The sequence below is a fragment of the Aegilops tauschii genome, chromosome 3 (assembly GCF_002575655.3).
Source record: "Aegilops tauschii subsp. strangulata cultivar AL8/78 chromosome 3, Aet v6.0, whole genome shotgun sequence".
Taxonomy (NCBI): Eukaryota; Viridiplantae; Streptophyta; class Magnoliopsida; order Poales; family Poaceae; genus Aegilops; species Aegilops tauschii.
Genome location: NC_053037.3, coordinates 454,515,583 through 454,541,790, shown reverse-complemented (window position 1 = coordinate 454,541,790; position 26,208 = coordinate 454,515,583).

Sequence of the window (26,208 nt, the reverse complement as noted above, 5' to 3'; positions counted from 1 at the left end):
GCGGCATCGGCAATGCTTGAGGTGGGGCAAAGGTGGAGGACACATACGACCTAGTGGCGCTAGCAAGCGAGGAGCAGACGACACTCGTCATCGCCTTCTGTCGCGCCAAGTGGTAGATATCATTTGGACCTCAGTTTTGCTCCAATAATTATGGTTTTGTGCGAAGGTAGACAACAGAAGATATTTATATCAGATATCTTTTGTCATCATCTCAATTGTTCTCCAATAATTATATGGTTTGGGTGTGATCTCAGTGCGTGGATCAGTGACTAATCAATAGGGCTGCTAAGATCTCATGTCCCAATTAAGCATATTTTTGGGGCTACTGTAGAATTGTTTGATTCCTTTATCAACAAAATATTGTAAGGATGGTCTCTGTTTGATATACTATGTATTAATCTATGGATCTTCGTGTGCTAAATTTGGAGGTGTTCATTGGCAGTTGATAAATTCTCCTTCTTACATTAGCTTCAGCCACTAGTTAGTTACTAATGTTGTATTGTTTGTTCCTTAAATAATCAATATCTATTTTGTGAATTCATGTTTATCATGGCTTGATTTCAGTGCTATTGAATCAACTGATCTATAGGAAGTATATCTATGAAAATAATGAGAGGTGGTGCCATTGCATGACATGCCAAATGATAAAATTTGATTAACCGAGGCAACCGATCAATATCTCCAATTGCCTTTTGGGTATTGTGTTTGTCTCACATATCCATTTTCCATTTTGTTCTTCACATGTTCCATCATACCTTTGAGGGCTGGGTTGTCCAACATATGCATATATTTTCCATTATGTTGTTCACAAGTTCCAGCGCAGCCATGTCCTTCTAAATGCAGATACTGAACGATATGCTTAGTGCCACAACAAGTTGTGTTGTTGGCTGTAGGATCTTTGTTGTATGTGGTTCACTATCTCCATATATTATTCTGAACACCAATTATTTTTGGGCTATTATCTCCCTGTACCGTGTTGCTAAGATAGCTGCAGGCATTGACTATACCATGGCACAAGGGTAATAATTTTTTTCTTAGTGGTAGTAAATATATATAATATGCTCAAATAAAGTTGATGATGTGTTATAGTCACTAAGAAAAAATTGGCATACAACACCATCTTTCCAAAGTAAAATAGTATAGTCACTAAGATTTTTTTTGCATACAACACCATCTTTTCAAATGAATCTGAAGATGTGCAGTTTCTTTCTCTCTAGTAATTACTCCCTCCGTTTTTATTTACTCTGCATATTAGAGTTGACTGAAGTCAAACTTCGTAAAGTTTGACTAAGTTTATAGAAAACAATATAAACACTTACCATAACAAATCTATATGATGTTAAAGTACATTCAATAATAAATATAATGGTATTGATTTGTTATTGTATATGTTAATATTTTTTGTATATATACTTGGTCAAAGTTTACAAAGCTTGACTTTGACCAAAGCTAATATGCGGACTAAATAAAAACGAAGGGAGTACTTGTTTTCCATGTGTTTAGCTAATGTCGTGGCTACTTTTTTAAGTGGAGCAGTCATCCTAAGGTTGCTTCAGTGCTCCTCTTATTAGCAGAACACGAGCCAACCATATACACAAAGAACAAAGGCCTACGCAACAGAGGAACAAAGAAACTGAAACAAACCGCAAACACTCTGTAACACAAGAATGAACCATAGCACCATCGCAATCATAACACCCCAAATCCACAAAATCAAAATGGAAACACGTCGCCCAAAACCCACCGAGCAAATTAGGCCATCAACATCATATCTCAGAAGTCAGGATGATAGGACCCCTGCTCCTGGCCTATCCCCAAAGCGAAACTAAGAAAATGATTGCGATAGAAGGGAAAACAAAGGATGGTCGATGTACTAATTGAAATGCAGTAACATGGCATGAAGCAGTTCCTGCACGTACTGGTTGGACTGGCAAGAGATTTTGGTGGCCTAGTTGATGTGGACCACAACCTTGGGTTCCATTACGCCGACAATGAACTTTTTCTTCTTCCCCTCCTTCATCTTTGGCAGGTTGAACTCGAGGAGGTTCCCCAACTCATTTGGCATGGTACCTATACCGCCAAAATTAGCACCCATGAGGCCATGACATCATTCATTTGTCATGGCGGCATTACACAGGTTCGAAGTGTCGATGGCGGAAAGAAGGGAGTAAACCTAGCGAGCTTGACGGCCTTGCTAAAACAATTGAGGTCCAATGTGGAGGAGCGGGCAGCTTCTACGCTGTGTCCAATCTCATTGATGCAATAGTCGTGGAAGAGCGCGTACCTAGACACGGACTCAAAGAAGACGAGAGGTTTGGGGAGGGAAGCCACAACACCAACAAGAGAAAGATAGAGCTGGGTGCAGCGACACAACCATCATCCGACGCCATAGCCTTCGGTCGCACTAACAGAAGTAGCGACACATACATCAGATCGGGCTAGGTGTAACAAGCGTCTTCACTAGGGAGCTTAGAAATTGTAGAGATTTATACTCAAAAGCACGTGCATTCACCAAAGGGATCCACCAAGCTGATGACCTAGTCGAACTGTATAGCGCAATTGATTGTGAGAGCTTCAAACTTAGGGAGCATAGTGAATTAAAGAATTATGATGCATCATATTTTTCATATATGTTGAACTATCTTGCATTTTGCAGAGGAGGCAGCGGTCCTTTTGTTGGAAAGTGCGAGGCTACGTGAGTTCTGGTGAAAAGTGCGAGGAGGCCGCCGCCACTAACCAAAGCATCTGAATTGCTGTACAATGTTTCCTGCTATGCTCTACTTAGGCAATAGTCCCTCCGTTCCAAAATACAACCACTAAAGTTAGTACAAAGTTAGCATAAAGTTGGGTCATCTATTTTTTTAGAACGGAGGGAGTACATAATAGCACCTTCTTCGAGTACGATGTTTTCCTTAATTTGTTCTCACCTTATCATGGACAATGGTCTTAACGTGGTTGTATTTTTCTTGCATATGTATGTATCCATTTTACACATTGGAGTTCCAAATTATTTTTCATATTTACTTAAATGATTTGTCATCTTGCAAAAGTAATATCAGGGCTGTTTGGTTGGAGGCCTGAGCATCATGTCTCAGAAAAAATAGTGCCTGACTGCTCCCTGAGTTTATGGACAAATCGGCCTGGTCAGGCTAGTCCGGCATAAACGTGTTTGGTTCATGGTCGGCTGACATCCTATTTTTGATTGTTTAAATATTGTTGAAGGCTCTTAAGCACTCCAGGCATCGGCTGGCGCGCGTACATGTCAGGCAGGAAAAAGGTCGCCTGAGACAGGCTAAGCACAGTGCCTGAGCTAAGCATCATATTTTCTTCTATATTTTATATCCAGGGAGTACATGTCAGGCATGCATCTCCTCTCTCAAGCACGGAACCAAACAAACATCAGGCATACTCGAGAGACAGTCCAGCCAGACACGTAGCGCTGTGGACACCAACCAAACAGCCTCTATATATTGAACAAATGAACCGACATCGGCGCGTGGCAATGCGCACCATCATGTTCTAGTAAACCCATACACGGTGCCGGAGAACCACACCAGCGATTAGCGAGAAGTTAACATCACTATTCACTAGCATTAAATCAAGCCCATTTCCACATGTTGATTCAGCTGCTTTTCTGGTAACTACACGTCAGATAATGCAATCTTACTCGATCAACTTATATTAGTGAAAAAAAACTTGCTCGTTTCCACAACCCCAAACAAGCAAATTTATCAGGAAGAGAATCAGATCAAGACTCGTGACAAACAAACACAATGGCATCTCCGATCCTATCATCAGAAGATAAATTCGGATGCCGGCCAGAGAGAACAGAAATACCTAAACGCAGAGAGAACGAAATCCAAATCCTCTCATGGTAAGAGTATATTATAACTTAAATCATTGGGGAGAGACGATACACACGAACCTTTGCGGCGCGATTGCAAGAGCAACTCCGACCGTACAAGATCGCAGGAACCGAATGACGAGGAAGCAGGAATCCACGAACCCGATGGCACAGGATCACCCGAACGCGATGGGGAGCCTCCCCTTTCCCTCTCGATGGCTCGAACGATCAGATCCCCGATCACCACGATCAGTCTCATAGATGAACGATCAGCTACGTCACAGGAAATCGGGAGAAGAGATTCCTCCTGCCATCGTTGCTCAGCTCCCTCACTGTCTCCCCGTGGAATCCACGGGGATGAAGGGAGGAGAAAGGTGATGTTAAAACGGTGTCCATGTTCTTAGGATGGAGTCAAGTGTGTGCTTGCATGTAGGAGAGTTAGTTTAGTCTTCTTCACGAGGGAGCCAGGAGAGTTAGTTTAGTGAGGCAGTGAGTGTACGCTAGTAGAAGGCCCGTGCATGTGGTTGCATGTTGAGTTCAGTCAGTCAGTGTGCGCCTATGCGGGTGGTCGCGCGCGTTGAGTTTCTCGTGGGATATGGAGTGCTTCTTTTCCACTAGAGCCGGTGCTTACTCGGCACTTGTATTTTTACCTACCGTAACTTCTAGAAGGTCAAGGGGACGGCGAAGAGCCTCGCTAGAAAAAAATATGTTTGTGAAAAGATCTCAGGGAAAAGATCTCCCCGGCTTTCTAGGAACCCTTCTACATGAAGCGCGCATGGGGTATATACGGAGGTGTGGTTGTTTCAAACAACCCCAGCATCTTCGGGCCTTCGTTTGTCCCCGGAGAGGCGGACAGCAGCGGGTCGAGCCCCATTTGTTCGCCGGGGCAACGGCGCCTCTCATTTCTCCCTCCTTTTTTTTGTGATCGCTCTCATTTCTCCCTCCGCCGTTTATCTGCCCCAAGATTTTGCCATTTATAATTTTTTCAACTGATTTTTTCTGCGAGGTTAAAGAGAGTTTTATTTCATATACAATCTCAAGACACCAAGTCCTCACAACAGTAAGTGTTCGAGTTCAACCATACCGCAGTACTAGTCTCGGTACCTACTAATCTTAAGTGGAACAAACTCTCTATTAACCATAAGAGCTTTGGTCTCAGCATCTAAATGACCATAGGCCGATCTAGACAAAGTGTTTCCCCTAAGAATGGCCAGGGAATTTGAATTTTGAAGTATCTGATTGGACAATGACAGGCTTGTCCGAGTGTTGGATGGCCAACACCATACCTTGCATCAACACATGGATCTCCGCTTCTAAGGTGTCATTACAGTTGAAGATGTATCTGTAGGCCGCGAAGATCACCGTACCATTCTCCCTCCAAAGTACCATCCCAGTGGATGCACATCCGTCCTGAATCGAGAAGGATCCGTCCACAGAAAGCGCCACCCATCCTGCTGGTGACGGAGGCCAAAGCTTAGCGGGAGTGTGGTTAGTATTGTTCATATGAGCTTGGCTGTGCACATCATTCACCATCTTCTCCTTTATAATCTCCTCCATGCTATACTTCTTGACAAGATTCAATGATTTATATAGTTGTCCAGGTAATCAACTGTTGAGTGCACTGTGCACTCACCCTTCCCGTGCATACTGTGCATTCAATCGATTTTCCTGAAACAAGAATGATATAGATTGAACATAGAAAAAAAATAGGACTCCCTCCATCCCAAAAAAGTGTCGTGGTTTTAATTTAAATTTGGATTTATTTGAACTAAAACCACAACACTTTTTGGGAGGGAGGGAGTACAAGTTAAAAAGTACATGCTTCAACCATAATCATTATTCGTCCCCGTTAGTGTTTCTCTTTCCCTCTTTTTGTCTACAGTGGCTAAGACACTCATCCCCACAAAGATTCATCGGCGAACCCATGGGTCCACCTCCCCTCCGCCCGCCGCTCAGGCGGGCGATTGCGGAGAGGGGGATCCCGGTGCCTCGGCTCCGCTAGCAGTTTAGGTTAGGTTTTTTCTTCTCGCAGGGGCGACATTTCGATGGATGGTGGCGCTTCATCATCAAGTTCGTCTTCTGGCTAATCCTCCTCGAGTACGTCCACAAAGATGGAGTCGACAGAACTCCTTTGTAGATTCCTGCCCCCTGGAGGGTCGAAGTCAGGGTTTCTTGTCGTGCGTGCCCGCCGGTGAGATTTGGTGTCAAGCACTTCAGATCGATTTAAGGGTTCAATGACGATGACTGTGGATTTGAGGCGCCGATCCTTAATGGCACATGCACATAGACTTCTTTGTGTTTGACAAGGTCAAGTTGGTTCCGGTGGGGGAGCGCCAATAATGTTGTGTCTGCGGCTTGTTCTGGCGGCGGTAGTGGTCGTTCAGTGGTGTAGGGTCTTCGGTATAATTTTTATTATATTTAGGGTCCTTTGTACTTCTTACTTATGACCCTTTATAATAGATATGGGGTTCTATTTCGTAAAAAAAATAAATATTATTTAGAGTACATAGTTCAAACATAAAATTTAAATGACATCACGAATTTACTGGTTTCCAAAATGAGTCAACACATGCTCCACAAGATTGTTGAATTGTTGTACATGTGCATGTTGATCTCGAAGTTGCCAATGTATTTCCAGGAAATTGCTTTTCTTAACGTTAAAGCATACTACAAGGAAAGGGTTAGAACTCATCTTATCTCTACACACAAGAAGAAATTGCATATTCAATTCACTCAAGTGCCACTCATCAACATTCGAAAGTCACCATACAAGAAAAACCTACGGTAGGCCATAGGTGCATATCACATGATCTGATATGATCTTTCACACTAACAATTAATGTATGATACTCTTATTACAAAAGTAGTGGTCTCACTAACTAAGTTTACTCTGAATTTGGACTAATCCCATGGATTATATGATTGTTGTCTCTATTCCATTCTTTTCTTATTGTCAATCTTGTGTTTCTTTCTTGCCATCTCATCACTGAATGCTTCAAGCTCCCCTTCTACTTACTTGAGGTGTCTTTATTTGAAAACCGTAAAGGGATTAGAGATGAGAATTAGAGAGGGGAGAATTAGTGTAATGTTGTGTGCATATTGTTGACCCTTGAGGGCGAGTACACACACACACCACATTATGACAATTCTCTCCTTCCTAATCCTTTTACATGGTATTAGAGTATCCATTGGCTTTTACCTTTGGTTTCCCTTCTGTCGACCGTCCACGATGCTCCTATTGTATGCAATGTTACGACTATGACTACGCCGAGGGGAGGGGGTGTTAGAGTATATAGTCATATATCTGTATTTGGTAGAATAGAATTTTTAATTCATATCCTACCTTATCTCTAGGAGAGCTTTCTTGCCTTCAAGCTTGTACTCTTTATAAACCCCTCGAGAGGCTCAATACAACACACACTGCATTACGCCAATTCTCTCCCCTCTAATCCTCTTACAAAAACCACATCATATATTGATTCAAATAATGAATTACAACCATGCATACAAGATTCAACACAGAGGTCGGAACATCACCCTCTAACAACCCATCTGCCCTATTATTAAGACACAACCTTGTGAGTCACCTTTTTTTTTCAAAAACTCGCGAGCCACCTTGTTATTTACCATATTAATGTTAGCAATAAAGCTATGAGGAATAAGCTCAAGAAAATCCAAAGATCCTCTCTTCAAATCCACTAGTCCGACGTATCGAGGAAATCATCAGATAAATAGTTTTTCACAAGTTAGTCAGAGTCCACCATTCAAGTCTAGTTCAACGCGACCACCACATAGAGTCCAACAATGCATGCTCATAGCTTGGCTTCTCATAGAGGACCACTCCATCATGATATTGAAGGAAATATGCCCTAGAGGCAATAATAAAGTTGTTATTTAAATTTCCTTATATCATGATAAATGTTTATTGTTCATGCTAGAATTGTATTAACCGGAAACTTAGTACATGTGTGAATACATAGACAAACAGAGTGTCACTAGTATGCCTCTACTTGACTAGCTCGTTGAATCAAAGATGGTTAAGTTTCCTAGCCATAGACATGAGTTGTCATTTGATTAACGGGATCACATCATTAGAGAATGATGTGATTGACTTGGCCCATTCCGTTAGCTTATCACTTGATCGTTTAGTATGTTGCTATTGCTTTCTTCATGACTTATACATGTTCCTATGACTATGAGATTATGAAACTCCCGAATACCGGAGGAACACTTTGTGTGCTACCAAACGTCACAACGTAACTGGGTGATTATAAAGGTGCTCTACAGGTGTCTCCGATGGTACTTGTTGAGTTGGCATAGATCGAGATTAGGATTTGTCACTCCGATTGTCGGAGAGGTATCTCTGGGCCCTCTCGGTAATGCACATCACTATAAGCCTTGCTAGCAATGTAACTAATGAGTTAGTTGCGGGATGATGCATTACGGAATGAGTAAAGAGACTTGCCGGTAACAAGATTGAACTAGGTATTGAGATACTGACGATCGAATCTAGGGCAAGTAACATACCGATGACAAAGGGAACAACGTATGTTGTTATGCGGTTTGACCGATAAAGATCTTCATAGAATATGTGGGAGCCAATATGAACATCCAGGTTCCGCTATTGGTTATTGACCGGAGACATGTCTCGGTCATGTCTACATAGTTCTCGAACCCGTAGGGTCCGCACGCTTAACGTTCGGTATTATGAGTCTATATGTTTTGATGTACCGAAGATAGTTCGGAGTCCCGGATGTGATCAGGGACATGACGAGGAGTCTCGAAATGGTCGAGACATAAAGATTGATATATTGGACGACTATATTTGGACACCGGAAGTGTTCCGGGGGTCACCGGATAATTGTCGGAGTGCGGGGGGGTTATCGGAACCCCCGGGGGAACTAATGGGCCATCACGGGCCTTGTGTGTGTGAGAGAGGAGGGAACCATGGGCTGGCCGCCCCCCCTTGGGAGTCTGAATTGGACAAGGAGGGGGGGGGCGCCCCCTCTTTCCTCCCTCCCTCTATCCCTCTCCTTCCTTCCCCCTTCCCCCTTCCTAGTTGGACTAGGAAAGGGGGAGTCCTACTCCCTACTAGGAGGAGGACTCCCCCTCTCCTTGGCGCGCCCCAAGGGCCGGCCGGCCTCCCCCTTGGTCCTTTATATACGGGGACAGGGGGGCACCCTAGAACACACAACAAACATTGTTCTTAGCCGTGTGCGGTGCCCCCTCCACCATAATCCACCTCAGTCATATCGTTGCAGTGCTTAGGCGAAGCCCTGCGCCGGTAGCTTCATCATCACCGTCATCACGCCGTCGTGCTGACGAAGCTCTTCCCCGACACTCTGCTGGATCGTGAGTTCGTGGGACGTCACCGAGCCGAACGTGTGCAGATCGCGGAGGTGCCGTACTTTCGGTGCTAGGATCGGTCGATCGTGAAGACGTACGACTACATCAACCGCGTTGTCATAACGCTTCCGCTTACGGTCTACGAGGGTACGTAGACAACACTCTCCCCTCTCGTTGCTATGCATCACCATGATCTTGCGTGTGCGTAGGATTTTTTTTGAAATTACTACGTTCCCCAATAGTGGCATCCGAGCCAGGTTTATGCGTAGATGTTATATGCACGAGTAGAACACAAGTGAGTTGTGGGCGATAATAGTCATACTGCTTACTAGCATGTCATACTTTGATTCGGCGGTATTGTTGGATGAAGTGGCCCGGACCGACATTACGCGTACGCTTACGCGAGACTGGTTCCACCGACATGCTTCCACACAGGTGGCTGGCGGGTGTGTAACACCCTGAGGATCATGCTACAGTAACTCTCTGTGATTAAGCTAATCATGTTGCTAAACAGGGCATGATCACATTTGGAATCACATTTCTTTCCAAACTCCTAATTCAAACTTCAATTAAAATCAAAGTGGCAAATAAAAGTTTTCAAAAATAAAAAAAAAATGTTCGGTGGGTGCCAAATAATACACTGATAATTATGATGGAGAAAACACATTTTTATAAAATACCTAAATACTTTTAAATGAAATAAAACAGAAAAGAAAATAAATAAATAAAAAGAGAATACAACAGAAAACAGAACAGGCAAAGAAAAAAAAGAGAAGGCCCTTCCCCCCCGCTGGACCCCTGGCCCGACTGGGCCGACCCCCGGCCCAGCCCACCTCTCCCGCTCGCCCCCTTCCCTGTTCCCCCGACCGGGGTCGGAACAGGGGCAGTCCCCGCCGCACCACCTCGCCGGCGACGGGGAGGATAAGGGCGCCAGCACCCCCGCCTCCTCGGGCCTCTCTCCCACTCGCCCCGCTCTCCTCTCGGCCTCTGCGCCTCCCTCTCCCCCCCAGATCCGCGCCGCTCCTCCCTTCCCCACGCCCGACGCGGTCGCCGCTGTTCACCGTCGTTCCCGCGGCCACCGGGCCCCAATCGCCACTTCGCCGTGTCGTACGCCGTCGCCGCCCTCGACTACACCACCTCCACCTCTCCGTTGGAGCTCCGAGCCACTGCAACGGCCTCCCCGAGCTCGTCTTCCCCGCACGGCCGCCGTCGATCGCCGCCCCGTTTCGCCGCCTCGAGCCTCCCCGAGCACGCCGCCGTCCCCCTACAGCCTCGCCGTGAGCCTCTCCCCCTCCTCCCCTGTCCTTTCTCTCTCGCGCGCCCCCTAGCGGCTTCCCCACGCGTGCCCGAACGCCGCGCCGCGGAGCTCGTCGCCGGCGGGTCTCCGGTGACCATTTGGTCATGGGCGTATGCCCGTTAGCTCGACCGCACCGTGTAGCACCCGCCTAGCTAGCTAGTTCGGCCGCTCGCGCGCCCTAACGCCGCACCCGCCCCAACCCGAAGTACCTCGCCGCCGGCGAGCTCGTAGCGCTCGCCCCCGCCCGTTCCAGCCGCTCCGGCCACCACCGTTGGACGCACGGCGCCGAGCCGATTCGAACGCGTCCAGCCACGACCCCGCAGACCCCCTGTGCGCGAAACCCGCGCCCCTCCCGAGCCGCGCCGCCGCGTTTGGCTCGTCGGAATTGCTCCGGCACCGGCCGCCGACGTGGCTGGCCTGGGGCCACCCCAGGGCCACTGCCAGTGGGCCCCGTGGGTCCCAGTTGACTGGGTTGACCCAGTCAACTGCTGACTGGGCAGGCCCAGCCACTGACATGCGGGCCCCGCCGCAAAATTAAAAAAAAGAGAAAAGGAAAAATGTATTATAAATAAAAATAATTAGATTAACTAATCACTCACTGACATATGGGGCCCACCCCTCTAATTAGACTGTTAGTTTAGTTTAAATTAATATTAGACTAACAGAGGCTGACATGTGGGTCCCACTGGACCCACCTGTCTGGTTTGACTGGTCAGCCGACCTGTTGACCTGCTGACGTCAGCATTGCCTCATGCTGACGTCATAATTCATTTTTGCTTAATTTAAATAATTCCAGAAATTCAAATAAACTTTGAAAATTCATATCTTTTAAACCGTAACTCGGATGAAAATGTTTTCTATATGAAAGTTGCTCAGAACGACGAGACGAATCCGAATACGCAGTCCGTTCGTCCACCACAACCCCCTAACCTATCGATCTAGCAACTTTCCCCCTCCGGTCCGTCTGTCCAAAAACGCGAAACATCGGGAATACTTCCCGGATGTTCCCCCCCTTCGTCGGTACCACCTACTGTCGCGTTAGGGCACACCTAGCACCGCTCATTTTCATGTCACGCATCGTCATGCTTCTGTTTGCATTGTATTTACTGTTTCTTCCCCCCTCTTCTCTCCGGTAGACTACGAGACCGACACTGCTGCTGCCCAGTTCGACTACGGAGTCGACGACCCCTCCTACTTGCCAGAGCAACCAGGCAAGCCCCCCCCTTGATCACCAGATATCGCCTATTCTTCTCTATACTGCTTGCATTAGAGTAATGTAGCATGTTACTGCTTTTCGTTATCCTATCCTGATGCATAGCCTATCCTTGCTACTACTGTTGATACCTGTACCTGCAATCCTACATGCTTAGTATAGGATGCTAGTTTTCCATCAGTGGCCCTACATTCTTGTCCGTCTGCTGTGCTATACTATCGGGCCGTGATCACCTGGGCGGTGATCACGGGTATATACTTATATACTATATACATGACACATGTGATGACTAAAGTCGGGTCGGCTCGTAGGAGTACCCGTGAGTGGATCTTTGTGGCGGAGCGACAGGGCAGGTTGAGACTGCCTAGGTGAGAGGTGGGCCTGGCCCTGGTCGGCGTTCGCGGTTACTTAACACGCTTAACGAGATCTTGGTATTTGATCTGAGTCTGGCCATTTGGTCTATACGCACTAGCCATCTACGCGGGAGTAGTTATGGGTATCCCGGCGTCGTGGTATCAGCCGAATCCTTCTTGACGTCAGCGACTGAGTGGCGCGCGCCGGATTGGACTGGAACGCCACTAGGCTAGGTCTGCTTTCGGCCGCGTACGCAACGTGCAGGTGTGCATAGGGCGATGGGCCCAGACCCCTGCGCGCATAGGGTTAGACCGGCGTGCTGACCTCTCTGTTGTGCTTAGGTGGGGCTGCGACGCGTTGATCTTACGAGGCCGGGCATGACCCAGGAAAGTGTGTCCGGCCAAATGGGATCGAGCATGTTGGGTTATGTGGTGCACCCCTGCAGGGAAGTTTATCTATTCGAATAGCCGTGTCCCTCGGTAAAAGGACGACCCGGAGTTGTACCTTGACCTTATGACAACTAGAACTGGATACCGAATAAAATACACCCTTCCAAGTGCCAGATACAACCCGGTGATCGCTCTCTAACAGGGCGACGAGGAGGGGATCGCCGGGTAGGATTATGCTATGCGATGCTACTTGGAGGACTTCAATCTACTCTCTTCTACATGCTGCAAGATGGAGATGACCAGAAGCGTAGTCTTCGACAGGACTAGCTATCCCCCTTTTATTCTGGCATTCTGCAGTTCGGTCCACTGATATGCCCCTTTACACATATACCCATGCATATGTAGTATAGCTCCTTGCTTGCGAGTACTTTGGATGAGTACTCACGGTTGCTTCTCTCCCTCTTTCCCCCTTTCCTATCTATCTGGTTGTCGCAACCAGATGTTGGAGTCCAGGAGCCAGACGCCACCGTCGACGACGACACCTACGACACCGGAGGTGCCTACTACTACGTGCAGGCCGCTGACGACGACCAGGAGTAGTTAGGAGGATCCCAGGCAGGAGGCCTGCGCCTCGTTCGATCTGTACCCCAGTTTGTGCTAGCCTTCTTAAGGCAAACTTGTTTAACTTATGTCTGTACTCAGATATTGTTGCTTCTGCTGACTCGTCTGTGATCGAACACTTGTATTCGAGCCCTCGAGGCCCCCGGCTTGTATTATGATGCTTGTATGACTTATTTATGTTTTAGAGTTGTGTTGTGATATCTTCCCGTGAGTCCCTGATCTTGGTCGTACACATTTGCGTGCATGATTAGTGTACGGTCTAATCGGGGGCGTCACAAGTTGGTATCAGAGCCGACTGCCTGTAGGAATCCCCCTTTCCACACTCCTTGGCCGAAGTCGGGTCTAGACATTACAAAACTTTTACTAACATGGCTGTGTGTCTTACGGGCCCACGTCGCCATTGGGTGGTACTAGTATCTTTTACTCCTCGACCTTTACTCTGGGACTCTGAACTCTCTTCTACTCGGGTTAAACGAATTTACTAACTTTAACACTAGGATCCCGTGACCGCATTCACCCCAAAGTTGGATAAGCCATAGTTGTTTCTTAGAATAGTATTTTGAACAATTCACACACTGTCATTTGACTCCTTTGAAACGTCTTGCTTTCAGATGGAACCCACGAGGCAGGTCGTGCGCCACACGACGGCCATTGGTGCCTCGGGATCACCTGCGGTGCTAGCTGAGATGATGACCTATCTGGGTTATCGCTGGCACCCTGAGTACACCGTCTACGAGGAGTACCAGGACTTTAACCAGGAGCAGTACCGTGCCATCGTCCACCTCTACTCTCGGGAGTACGACTCCACTACTGTGCTGCACACCGCACATGGTGTTGGTGTGACCATCGATATGGCTGTCCACGATGCTGCCTATGCTGCTCTGACACGTCTTCGTGGAGAGTATCAGGAGTTGGACACCTCCCCTTTCAGGCACATTGCTATCGCATCTGATGTTGGTGCGGAGGGATACTATACTGCTGCCTACTCCACTGTCACCCGAGAGCCCTTCTACCATCATCACCTGGTTCTGCATGCTGATGGGCTGGATCGAGCTAACCGAGCTCTTCGCCACGAGATGTACACCACCCGTCAGCACCTTTACCGTGCTCTGACGCTGCTGCACCCCTTTGTCCGATCTGGACAGGTACCGCGTACTGCGATCTACCCAGCCAGGACCGTGATGCCCCACGGTGTCGGTTGGCCAGAGGTGGGAGGCTACTCTCCCGCACTTGGCCCTCTTCTGCCACCTGAGCGTCGGGTTCTACACCTGAGTATCCGCGGCCCCCAGTCTGCTGACGTGGAGGGCTATCCGTTGCCTCACTACCAGCTGTCGGGCTACGATTACCTCCACAGTACCTCTTGGGACTGATGTAGGCTTGCTAGTAGTATTAGTTGCAGTCGCCGCGAGCCTGTGTGCCGCCTATGATGTTTTAGTCTATGTACTGAACTCTATGTACTGCACTCTATGCATGACCCCTTTTGTAAGTTATGCCGACTACTATGTAGTAGTTATCGTGCTCCTTCATTATGCATGTTTCATCATGAATGATTCTTGTCATTGCAAATTTCTCAGCTGAACTACCCCTGTTATATATTAGCAGGATGGTTAGACCAGGTGGTCGTGGTCGTGGTGGCGATGCCCCACCACCACCTGAGTACATGGCTGGTATGATCCAACAGTTTGAACTGAACCGCCAATTCATGGAAAATATGATGGCTCTGTTTCCTCGCCCCAATATGAACCAGCAGCCAACCCAAGTGACTCTTCAAGATTTCATACGCCTCAACCCAACCATCTACCGCAGCTCAACTCAGCCCCTGGATGCTGATGACTGGCTCCGTGACATCACCTATGAGATGGAGTCTGCTGATGTAGCCCCTGCCAGCTATGTCACCTTTGCTTCCTTCTTCTTGAAGGGACCCGCAGCTCAATGGTGGGACAGCCACAGGCGTACTCTGCCAGCTGGAACAATCATCACCTGGCCAGACTTCCAAGCTGCTTTCCGTGCCCGCTTCATTCCTCAAGGAGTCATGGACCGGAAGAAGCGTGAGTTCCGCAACCTCACCCAAGGCAACAAAACCGTCGAAGCTTATCAGCGGGAGTTTCTGGACTTGTCCCGCTATGCTGAAGAAGACATTGCAACTGATGCACGCAGACAGGAGAAGTTCCGTGATGGCCTTCAAGCTGACATCAAGCTCGCACTTCTAGTGCATGACTTTGCTGATTTCGCCACCTTGGTGAACAAGGCCATCAATGTCGAAACAGGTCTGCAGGAATACCAGAGCTCTCACAGGCGCAACCGTGACACGGGCTCATCTTCGGGCCCGCCCTCACAGAAGCGTAAGATATGGATCCCGAACAGCATGTACCGTCCAAATGCATCTGCCCCAAGGCAGACCTATGCTGCACCTCGCCTGCCTCCACCACCGTCTAGGCAGTCAAGACTTCCAGCTCCACCATCCCAAGCTCCTGTTCCCACTCCGAATAATGGCTTGTGCTTCAGGTGTGGTCAACCAGGGCACCGTGCTAAAGAATGCAACCAGAACCAGAATCAACTGGCCCTTCCAGCAACTGGCCGTGGTAACAATCAGCCCCGCAACAACAATGCTAAGTCTTATGGTCGTGCTCATGCCAACCACGTTGATCTCAACGAAGCTCAAGACCAGCCTGCTACTGTGATGGGTACACTCCTCGTAAATTCAGTACCAGCATCCGTTTTATTTGATACAGGTGCATCGCATTCATTCATGTCAAAAGATTTTGCATACAAGCACGACGTTAAATGTGAGGAGATGAACACCTCTGTATTGGTCAAAACCCCCGTGGGACAGTGTCAAACCTCCTTGGTTGGCATCGATGTCCCCGTGGAAATCGAAGGGCTGGAATTCTATGCCTCTCCCATTACCCTGAAGTCGTCTAACATCGACCTCATTTTGGGTATGGATTGGTTGAAAGCGCATACTGCTTCTATAGTTTGCGCCACTAAGACCGTCCATCTGCTACACCCTTTAGATGAAATAGTTGCTTACCAAGCTCATCTGGTGCAAAATGCCGAGGCAAGGCTCTATGCATTGAATGCATTGAACGCTGCACCACTCGAGGGCATTGAAAACATTCCCGTCGTGCGTGAATTCCTCGACGTCTTCCCTGAAGAACTTCCAGGGATTCCCCCTGCTAGAGCTGTCGAATTCATCATCGACTTGAAACCAGGCACCACTCCTATAGCCAAGCGACCCTACAAAATGCCGCCGCATGAACTCCTTGAGCTTAAGGAGGAAATCGACAAATCTCTTCGCAAAGGATTCATTCGCCCAAGTTGCTCTCCTTGGGGAGCACCTTCTCTCTTTGTCAAGAAGAAGGATGGGACTAACCGATTGGTTCAAGACTACCGTCCTATAAACCAAGCTACCATTCAGAATAAATACCCTCTTCCTCGGATCAATGATCTGTATGATCAACTGGCGGGTTCGTCAGTGTTCTCTAAGCTCGACTTGAGGTTGGGCTACCATCAGATCCGTGTTCGCGAAGAGGACATCCCAAAGACCGCCTTCGTGACTCGCTATGGTTCATACAAGTACACCGTCATGTCTTTCGGTTTAACCAATGCTCCAGCCACCTTCTCTCGTCTGATGAACTATATATTCATGGATTACCTCGACAAGTTCGTCGTGGTTTATCTGGATGATATCCTGGTATTTTCCAAGAACAAAGAAGAACATGCCGAACATCTTCGACTTGTGCTGGAGAAGCTACGAGAGCATCAACTATATGCCAAGTTCTCCAAATGTGAATTCTGGCTACCGGAAGTAACCTATCTTGGGCATGTCATCTCTAAGGATGGTATTGCCGTCAACCCCGAGCGAGTTCAGGCTATTCTTGATTGGACTCCTCCCAAGAACGTTAAGCAAGTCAGAAGTTTTCTCGGTCTCGCCAGCTATTGCCGTCGATTCGTCGAGAACTTCTCTAAGATCGCCAGGCCTCTGACTAACCTGTTGCATAAGGGTGTCAAGTTCCAATGGACAGACAAATGTCAGGAAAGTTTCCAGGCACTCAAAGACAAGTTGACTTCTGCTCCAGTTCTAGCTCCACCTGATACTAAGAAGGACTTTGTCATTTACTGCGACGCTTCCCGTCAAGGATTAGGCTGTGTCCTAATGCAAGACCGCAAAGTGATTGCTTATGCCTCTCGGCAATTGCGCCCTCACGAAGAGAACTACCCAGTTCACGACCTCGAACTTGCTGCTGTCATTCATGCGCTGAAGCAGTGGCGACATTACCTTCTCGGTAATCGTTGCGAGATCTTCACTGACCACCAAAGTCTAAAGTATCTGTTTACTCAGCCAGATCTGAACCTCCGTCAACAGAGATGGATGGAGCTTGTTGCAGACTTTGACTTGGGTATTTCCTATACGCCAGGCAAGGCTAATGTAATGGCTGATGCCTTGAGCCGCAAGTCTTACTGCAACCACCTCCAGGTTCACAAAGTTCAGCCCTCGCTTGTTGAAGAATTCAGGAAGCTGAACCTCCATATTGTTCCTTCGGGTGCACTCACTCCCCCTCCTAAGGAGTTTGGCAAGGTGAACCTCCACGTTGTTACCCAGGGTTCCCTCAATACCCTAGTTGCTAAACCAGATCTCGTGGATAGCATCAAAAGGCTACAGAAGTATGACTCTGAAGCCCACAAGATTAAGCGCTACCTCGCAGAAGGAAAGCCCTCATTCTTCACCATTGCTGAAGATGGCACCCTATACTTCAAGGGCCGCCTAGTGGTGCCATGTGCAGAGAAAAACCTGGATATGACACAGGAAGTTATGAAAGAAGCTCATGATACACCTCTGTGTATCCATCCTGGTAGTACAAAGATGTACCAAGACATCCGTCAGAGATTCTGGTGGTCTAATATGAAGCAAGCCATTGCTCGTTATGTTGCTGAGTGTGACGTTTGCCGTCGTATCAAAGCAGAACATCAAAGGCCTGCTGGAACTCTGCAACCTATCTCTATTCCTGAATGGAAATGGGACCATGTTGAAATGGACTTCGTCACTGGATTTCCCAAATCACAGAAAGGTAATGATGCTATTCTTGTCGTCATTGACCGACTTTCCAAAGTTGCACATTTTCTGGCAGTCAAAGAAACGATCACTGCTAGCCAGTTGGCAACGCTCTATATGTCCAGGATTGTTTCACTCCACGGTATTCCATTGGTTATCAGCTCAGACCGTGGCAGCTTATTCACTTCAAGATTCTGGGCAAGTTTCCAAGAAGCTATGGGAACTCATCTGTCATTCAGTACTGCGTTTCATCCTCAATCGCAAGGACAAGTTGAACGCGTCAACCAAGTTCTCGAAGACATGCTTCGAGCTTGCGTTATTTCCTTCGGCAAGAAATGGGAGGAATCTCTCCCGTATGCTGAGTTCTCTTATAATAATAGCTATCAAGCTAGTCTGAAGATGGCCCCCTTCGAAGTGTTATATGGACGAAAGTGCCGAACCCCTCTGAACTGGTCAGAAACTGGGGAACGTCCACTCTTCGGTCCGGATATTATCCAAGATGCCGAAGAACAAGTCCGCATTATTCGTGAGAATCTCAAGACTGCTCAGTCACGTCAGAAGAGTCAGTATGACCGTCATCATAAAGACATGGTCTATCAACCTGGCGAAAAGGCTTATCTTCGAGTCACACCTATGAAGGGTGCTCACCGCTTCGGGATCAAGGGCAAACTAGCTCTTCGCTATATTGGCCCATTCACTATTCTCGAAAGGCGTGGAAAAGTGGCATACCAACTGGAGCTACCGCCGAACCTTTCTCAGGTTCACGATGTGTTCCATGTGTCACAGCTCCGCCGTTGCTTCAAGGACCCAATCCGAGCTGTGGATCATGAAGTGCTCGAATTGCAGCAAGACCTCTCCTATAAGGAGCATCCGGTCCGCATTCTCGACCAAGCTGAACGCCGCACACGTCAGAAGGCGATCAAGTTTCTCAAAGTCCAGTGGTCGCACCATTCTGAAGATGAGGCCACTTGGGAACGAGAGGATCGTCTGCGCGAAGAATACCCCGCACTGTTTCCTTCTACCTCCTAAATCTCGGGATGAGATTTCTTGTAGTGGAGGAGATTTGTAACACCCTGAGGATCATGCTACAGTAACTCTCTGTGATTAAGCTAATCATGTTGTTAAACAGGGCATGATCACATTTGGAATCACATTTCTTTTCAAACTCCTAATTCAAACTTCAATTAAAATCAAAGTGGAAAATAAAAGTTTTCAAAAATTTAAACAAAAATGTAAGGTGGGTGCCAAATAATACACTGATAATTATGGTGGAGAAAACACATTTTTATAAAATACCTAAATACTTTTAAATGAAATAAAATAGAAAAGAAAATAAATAAATAAAAAGAGAATACAACAGAAACAGAACAGGCAAAGAAAAAAAAAGAGAAGGCCCTTCCCCCCCGCTGGACCCCTGGCCCGACTGGGCCGACCCCCGGCCCAGCCCACCTCTCCCGCTCGCCCCCTTCCCTGTTCCCCCGACCGGGGTCGGAACAGGGGCAGTCCCCGCCGCACCACCTCGCCGGCGACGGGGAGGATAAGGGCGCCAGCACCCCCGCCTCCTCGGGCCTCTCTCCCACTCGCCCCGCTCTCCTCTCGGCCTCTGCGCCTCCCTCTCCCCCCCAGATCCGCGCCGCTCCTCCCTTCCCCACGCCCGACGCGGTCGCCGCCGTTCACCGTCGTTCCCGCGGCCACCGGGCCCCAATCGCCACTTCGCCGTGTCGTACGCCGTCGCCGCCCTCGACTACACCACCTCCACCTCTCCGTTGGAGCTCCGAGCCACTGCAACGGCCTCCCCGAGCTCGTCTTCCCCGCACGGCCGCCGTCGATCGCCGCCCCGTTTCGCCGCCTCGAGCCTCCCCGAGCACGCCGCCGTCCCCCTACAGCCTCGCCGTGAGCCTCTCCCCCTCCTCCCCTGTCCTTTCTCTCTCGCGCGCCCCCTAGCGGCTTCCCCACGCGCGCCCGAACGCCGCGCCGCGGAGCTCGTCGCCGGCGGGTCTCCGGTGACCATTTGGTCATGGGCGTATGCCCGTTAGCTCGACCGCACCGTGTGGCACCCGCCTAGCTAGCTAGTTCGGCTGCTCGCACGCCCTAACGCCGCACCCGCCCCAGCCCGAAGTACCTCGCCGCCGGCGAGCTCGTAGCGCTCGCCCCCGCCCGTTCCAGCCGCTCCGGCCACCACCGTTGGACGCGCGGCGCCGAGCCGCGTCGAACGCGCCGAGCCACGACCCCGCAGACCCCCTGTGCGCGAAACCCGCGCCCCTCCCGAGCCGCGCCGCCGCGTTTGGCTCGTCGGAGTTGCTCCGGCGCCGGCCGCCGACGTGGCTGGCCTGGGGCCACCCCAGGGCCACTGCCAGTGGGCCCCGTGGGTCCCAGTTGACTGGGTTGACCCAGTCAACTGCTGGCTGGGCAGGCCCAGCCACTGACATGCGGGCCCCGCCGCAAAATTAAAAAAAAAAGAGAAAAGGAAAAATGTTTTATAAATAAAAATAATTAGATTAACTAATCACTCACTGACATATGGGGCCCACCCCTCTAATTAGACTGTTAGTTTAGTTTAAATTAATATTAGACTAACAGAGGCTGACATGTGGGTCTCACTGGACCCACCTGTCTGGTTTGACTGGTCAGCCGACCTGTTGACCTGCTGACGTCAGCATTGCCTCATGCTGACGTCATAATTCATTTTTGCTTAATTTAAATAATTCCAGAAATTCAAATAAACTTTGAAAATTCATATCTTTTAAACCGTAACTCGGATGAAAATGTTTTCTATATGAAAGTTGCTCAGAACGACGAGACGAATCCGAATACGCAGTCCGTTCGTCCACCACAACCCCCTAACCTATCGATCTAGCAACTTCCCCCTCCGGTCCGTCTGTCCGAAAACGCGAAACATCGGGAATACTTCCCGGATGTTCCCCCCCTTCGCCGGTACCACCTACTGTTGCGTTAGGGCACACCTAGCACCGCTCATTTTCATGTCACGCATCGTCATGCTTATGTTTGCATTGTATTTACTGTTTCTTCCCCCCTCTTCTCTCCGGTAGACTACGAGACCGACACTGCTGCTGCCCAGTTCGACTACGGAGTCGACGACCCCTCCTACTTGCCAGAGCAACCAGGCAAGCCCCCCCCCTTGATCACCAGGTATCGCCTATTCTTCTCTATACTGCTTGCATTAGAGTAATGTAGCATGTTACTGCTTTTCGTTATCCTATCCTGATGCATAGCCTATCCTTGCTACTACTGTTGATACCTGTACCTGCAATCCTACATGCTTAGTATAGGATGCTAGTTTTCCATCAGTGGCCCTACATTCTTGTCCGTCTGCTGTGCTATACTATCGGGCCGTGATCACCTGGGCGGTGATCACGGGTATATACTTATATACTATATACATGACACATGTGATGACTAAAGTCGGGTCGGCTCGTAGGAGTACCCGTGAGTGGATCTTTGTGGCGGAGCGACAGGGCAGGTTGAGACTGCCTAGGTGAGAGGTGGGCCTGGCCCTGGTCGGCGTTCGCGGTTACTTAACACGCTTAACGAGATCTTGGTATTTGATCTGAGTCTGGCCATTTGGTCTATACGCACTAGCCATCTACGCGGGAGTAGTTATGGGTATCCCGGCGTCGTGGTATCAGCCGAAGACTTCTTGACGCCAGCGACTGAGTGGTGCGCGCCGGATTGGACTGGAACGCCACTAGGCTAGGTCTGCTTCCGGCCGCGTACGCAACGTGCAGGTGTGCATAGGGCGATGGGCCCAGACCCCTGCGCGCATAGGGTTAGACCGGCGTGCTGACCTCTCTGTTGTGCTTAGGTGGGGCTGCGACGCGTTGATCTTACGAGGCCGGGCATGACCCAGGAAAGTGTGTCCGGCCAAATGGGATCGAGCGTGTTGGGTTATGTGGTGCACCCCTGCAGGGAAGTTTATCTATTCGAATAGCCGTGTCCCTCGGTAAAAGGACGACCCGGAGTTGTACCTTGACCTTATGACAACTAGAACTGGATACTGAATAAAATACACCCTTCCAAGTGCCAGATACAACCCGGTGATCGCTCTCTAACAGGGCGACGGGGAGGGGATCGCCGGGTAGGATTATGCTATGCGATGCTACTTGGAGGACTTCAATCTACTCTCTTCTACATGCTGCAAGATGGAGATGACCAGAAGCGTAGTCTTCGACAGGACTAGCTATCCCCCTTTTATTCTGGCATTCTGCAGTTCAGTCCACTGATATGCCCCTTTACACATATACCCATGCATATGTAGTATAGCTCCTTGCTTGCGAGTACTTTGGATGAGTACTCACGGTTGCTTCTCTCCCTCTTTCCCCCTTTCCTATCTATCTGGTTGTCGCAACCAGATGTTGGAGTCCAGGAGCCAGACGCCACCGTTGACGACGACACCTACGACACCGGAGGTGCCTACTACTACGTGCAGGCCGCTGACGACGACCAGGAGTAGTTAGGAGGATCCCAGGCAGGAGGCCTGCGCCTCGTTCGATCGGTACCCCAGTTTGTGCTAGCCTTCTTAAGGCAAACTTGTTTAACTTATGTCTGTACTCAGATATTGTTGCTTCTGCTGACTCGTCTGTGATCGAGCACTTGTATTCGAGCCCTCGAGGCCCCTGGCTTGTATTATGATGCTTGTATGACTTATTTATGTTTTAGAGTTGTGTTGTGATATCTTCCCGTGAGTCCCTGATCTTGGTCGTACACATTTGCGTGCATGATTAGTGTACGGTCTAATCGGGGGCGTCACAGGGTGTCAGTTTCTCCAACTTTAGTTGAATCGAGTGTGGCTACGCCCGGTCCTTGTTGAAGGTTAAAACAACACATACTTGATGAAAAATCATTGTGGTTTTGATGCGTAGGTAAGAACGGTTCTTGCTCAGCCCGTAGCAGCCACGTAAAACTTGCAACAACAAAGTAGAGGACGTCTAACTTGTTTTTGCAGGGCATGTTGTGATGTGATATGGTCAAGACATGATGCTAAATTTTATTGTATGAGATGATCATGTTTTGTAACAGAGTTATCGGCAACTGGCAGGAGCCATATGGTTGTCGCTTTATTGTATGAAATGCAATCGCCATGTAATTGCTTTACTTTATCACTAAGCGGTAGCGGTAGTCGTAGAAGCAATAGATGGCGAGACGACAATGATGCTACGATGGATATCAAGGTGTCGCGCCGGTGAAGATGGTGATCATGACGGTGCTTTGGAGATGGAGATCAAAGGCACAAGATGATGATGGCCATATCATATCACTTATATTGATTGCATGCGATGTTTATCCTTTATGCATCTTATTTTGCTTAGTTCGACGGTAGCATTATAAGATGATCTCTCACTAAATTTCAAGGTACAAGTGTTCTCCCTGAGTATGCACCGTTGTGAAAGTTCTTCATGCCGAGACACCACGTGATGATCGGGTGTGATAAGCTCTACTTTCACATACAACGGGTGCAAGCCAGTTTTGCACACGCATAATACTCGGGTTAAACTTGACGAGCCTAGCATATGCAGATATGGCCTCGGAACACTAAGACCGAAAGGTCGAGCATGAATCATATAGTAGATATGATCAACATAGTGATGTTACCATTGAAAACTACTCTATCTCACGTGATGATCGGACATGGTTTAGTTGATATGGATCACGTGATCACTTAGATGATTAGAGGGATGTCTATCTAAGTGGGAGTTCTTTAGTAATATGATTAATTGAACTTTAATTTATCATGAACTTAGTACCTGATAGTATTTTGCATGTCTACGTTTTTGTAGATCAATGGCCCGTGCTACCGTTCCTTTGAATTTTAATACGTTCCTAGAGAAAGCTAAGTTGAAAGATGATGGTAGCAACAACACGGACTGGGTCCGTAACTTGAGGATTATCCTCATTGCTGCACAGAAGAATTACGTCCTGGAAGCACCGCTAGGTGCAAGACACGCTGCAGGAGAAACTCCAGATGTTATGAACGTCTGGCAGAGCAAAGCTGATGACTACTCGATAGTTCAGTGTGCCATGCTTTACGGCTTAGAACCAGGACTTCAATGATGTTTTGAACGACATGGAGCATATGAGATGTTCCAGGAGTTGAAGTTAATATTTCAAGCAAATGCCCGGATGGAGAGATATGAAGTCTCCAATAAGTTCTACAGCTGCAAGATGGAGGAGAATAGTTCTGTCAGTGAGCATATACTCAAAATGTCTGGGTATAACAATCACTTGATTCAACTGGGAGTTAATCTTCCTGATGATAGTGTCATTGACAGAATTCTTCAATCACCACCACCAAGCTACAAGAGCTTCGTGATGAACTATAATATGCAAGGGATGGATAAGACAATTCCCGAGCTCTTCGCAATGCCGCGGAGGTAGAAATCAAGAAGGAGCATCAAGTGTTGATGATCAACAAGACCACCAGTTTCAAGAAAAAGGGTAAAGGGAAGAAGGGGAACTTCAAGAAGAACGGCAAGCAAGTTGCTGCTCAAGTGAAGAAGCCCAAGTCTGGACCTAAGCCTGAGACTGAGTGCTTCTACTGCAAAGGGACTGGTCACTGGAAGCGGAACTGCCCATAGTATTTGGCGGATAAGAAGGATGGCAAGGTGAACAAAGGTATATGTGATATACATGTTATTGATGTGTACCTTACTAATGCTCGCAGTAGCACCTGGGTATTTGATACTGGTTCTGTTGCTAATATTTGCAACTCGAAACAGGGACTACGGATTAAGCAAAGATTGGCTAAGGACGAGGTGACGATGCGCGTGGGAAATGGTTCCAAAGTCGATGTAATCGCGGTCGGCACACTACCTCTACATCTACCTCCGGGATTAGTTTTAGACCTGAATAATTGTTATTTGGTGCCAGCGTTGAGCATGAACATTATATCTGGATCTTGTTTGATGCGAGATGGTTATTCATTTAAATCAGAGAATAATGGTTGTTTTATTTATATGAGTAATATCTTTTATGGTCATGCACCCTTGAAGAGTGGTCTATTTATGTTGAATCTCGATCGTAGTGACACACATATTCATAATATTGAAGCCAAAGATGCAGAGTTGATAATGACAGTGCAACTTATTTGTGGCACTGCCGTTTAGGTCATATTGGTGTAAAGCGCATGAAGAAACTCCATTCTGATGGACTTTTGGAATCACTTGGTACTTGCGAACCATGCCTTATGGGCAAGATGACTAAAACTCCGTTCTCCGGAACAATGGAGCGAGTAACAGATTTGTTGGAAATCATACATACTGATGTATGTGGTCCGATGAATGTTGAGGCTCGCGGCGGGTATCATTATTTTCTCACCTTCACTGATGATTTGAGCAGATATGGGTATATCTACTTGATGAAACATAAGTCTGAAACATTTGAAAAGTTCAAAGAATTTTAGAGTGAAGTGGAAAATCATCGTAACAAGAAAATAAAGTTTCTACGATCTGATCGTGGAGGAGAATATTTGAGTTACGAGTTAGGTCTTCATTTGAAACAATGCGGAATAGTTTCGCAACTCACGCCACGCGGAACACCACAGCGTAATGGTGTGTCCGAACATCGCAATAGTACTTTACAAGATATGGTGCGATCTATGATGTCTCTTACTGATTTACCGCTATCGTTTTGGGGTTATGCTTTAGAGACAGCTGCATTCACGTTAAATAGGGCACCATCTAAATCCGTTGAGACGACACCTTATGAACTGTGGTTTGGCAAGAAACCAAAGTTCTCGTTTCTTAAAGTACGGGGCTGCGATGCTTATGTGAAAAAGCTTCAACCTGATAAGCTCGAACCCAAATCGGAGAAATGTGTCTTCATAGGATACCCAAAGGAGACTGTTGGGTACACCTTCTATCACAGATCCGAAGGCAAGACATTCGTTGCTAAGAATGGATCCTTTCTAGAGAAGGAGTTTCTCTCAAAAGATGTGAGTGGGAGGAAAGTAGAACTTGATGAGGTAACTGTACCTGCTCCCTTATTGGAAAGTAGTTCATCACAGAAATCTGTTCCTGTGACTCCTACACCAATTAGTGAGGAAGCTAATGATGATGATCATGTAACTTCAGATCA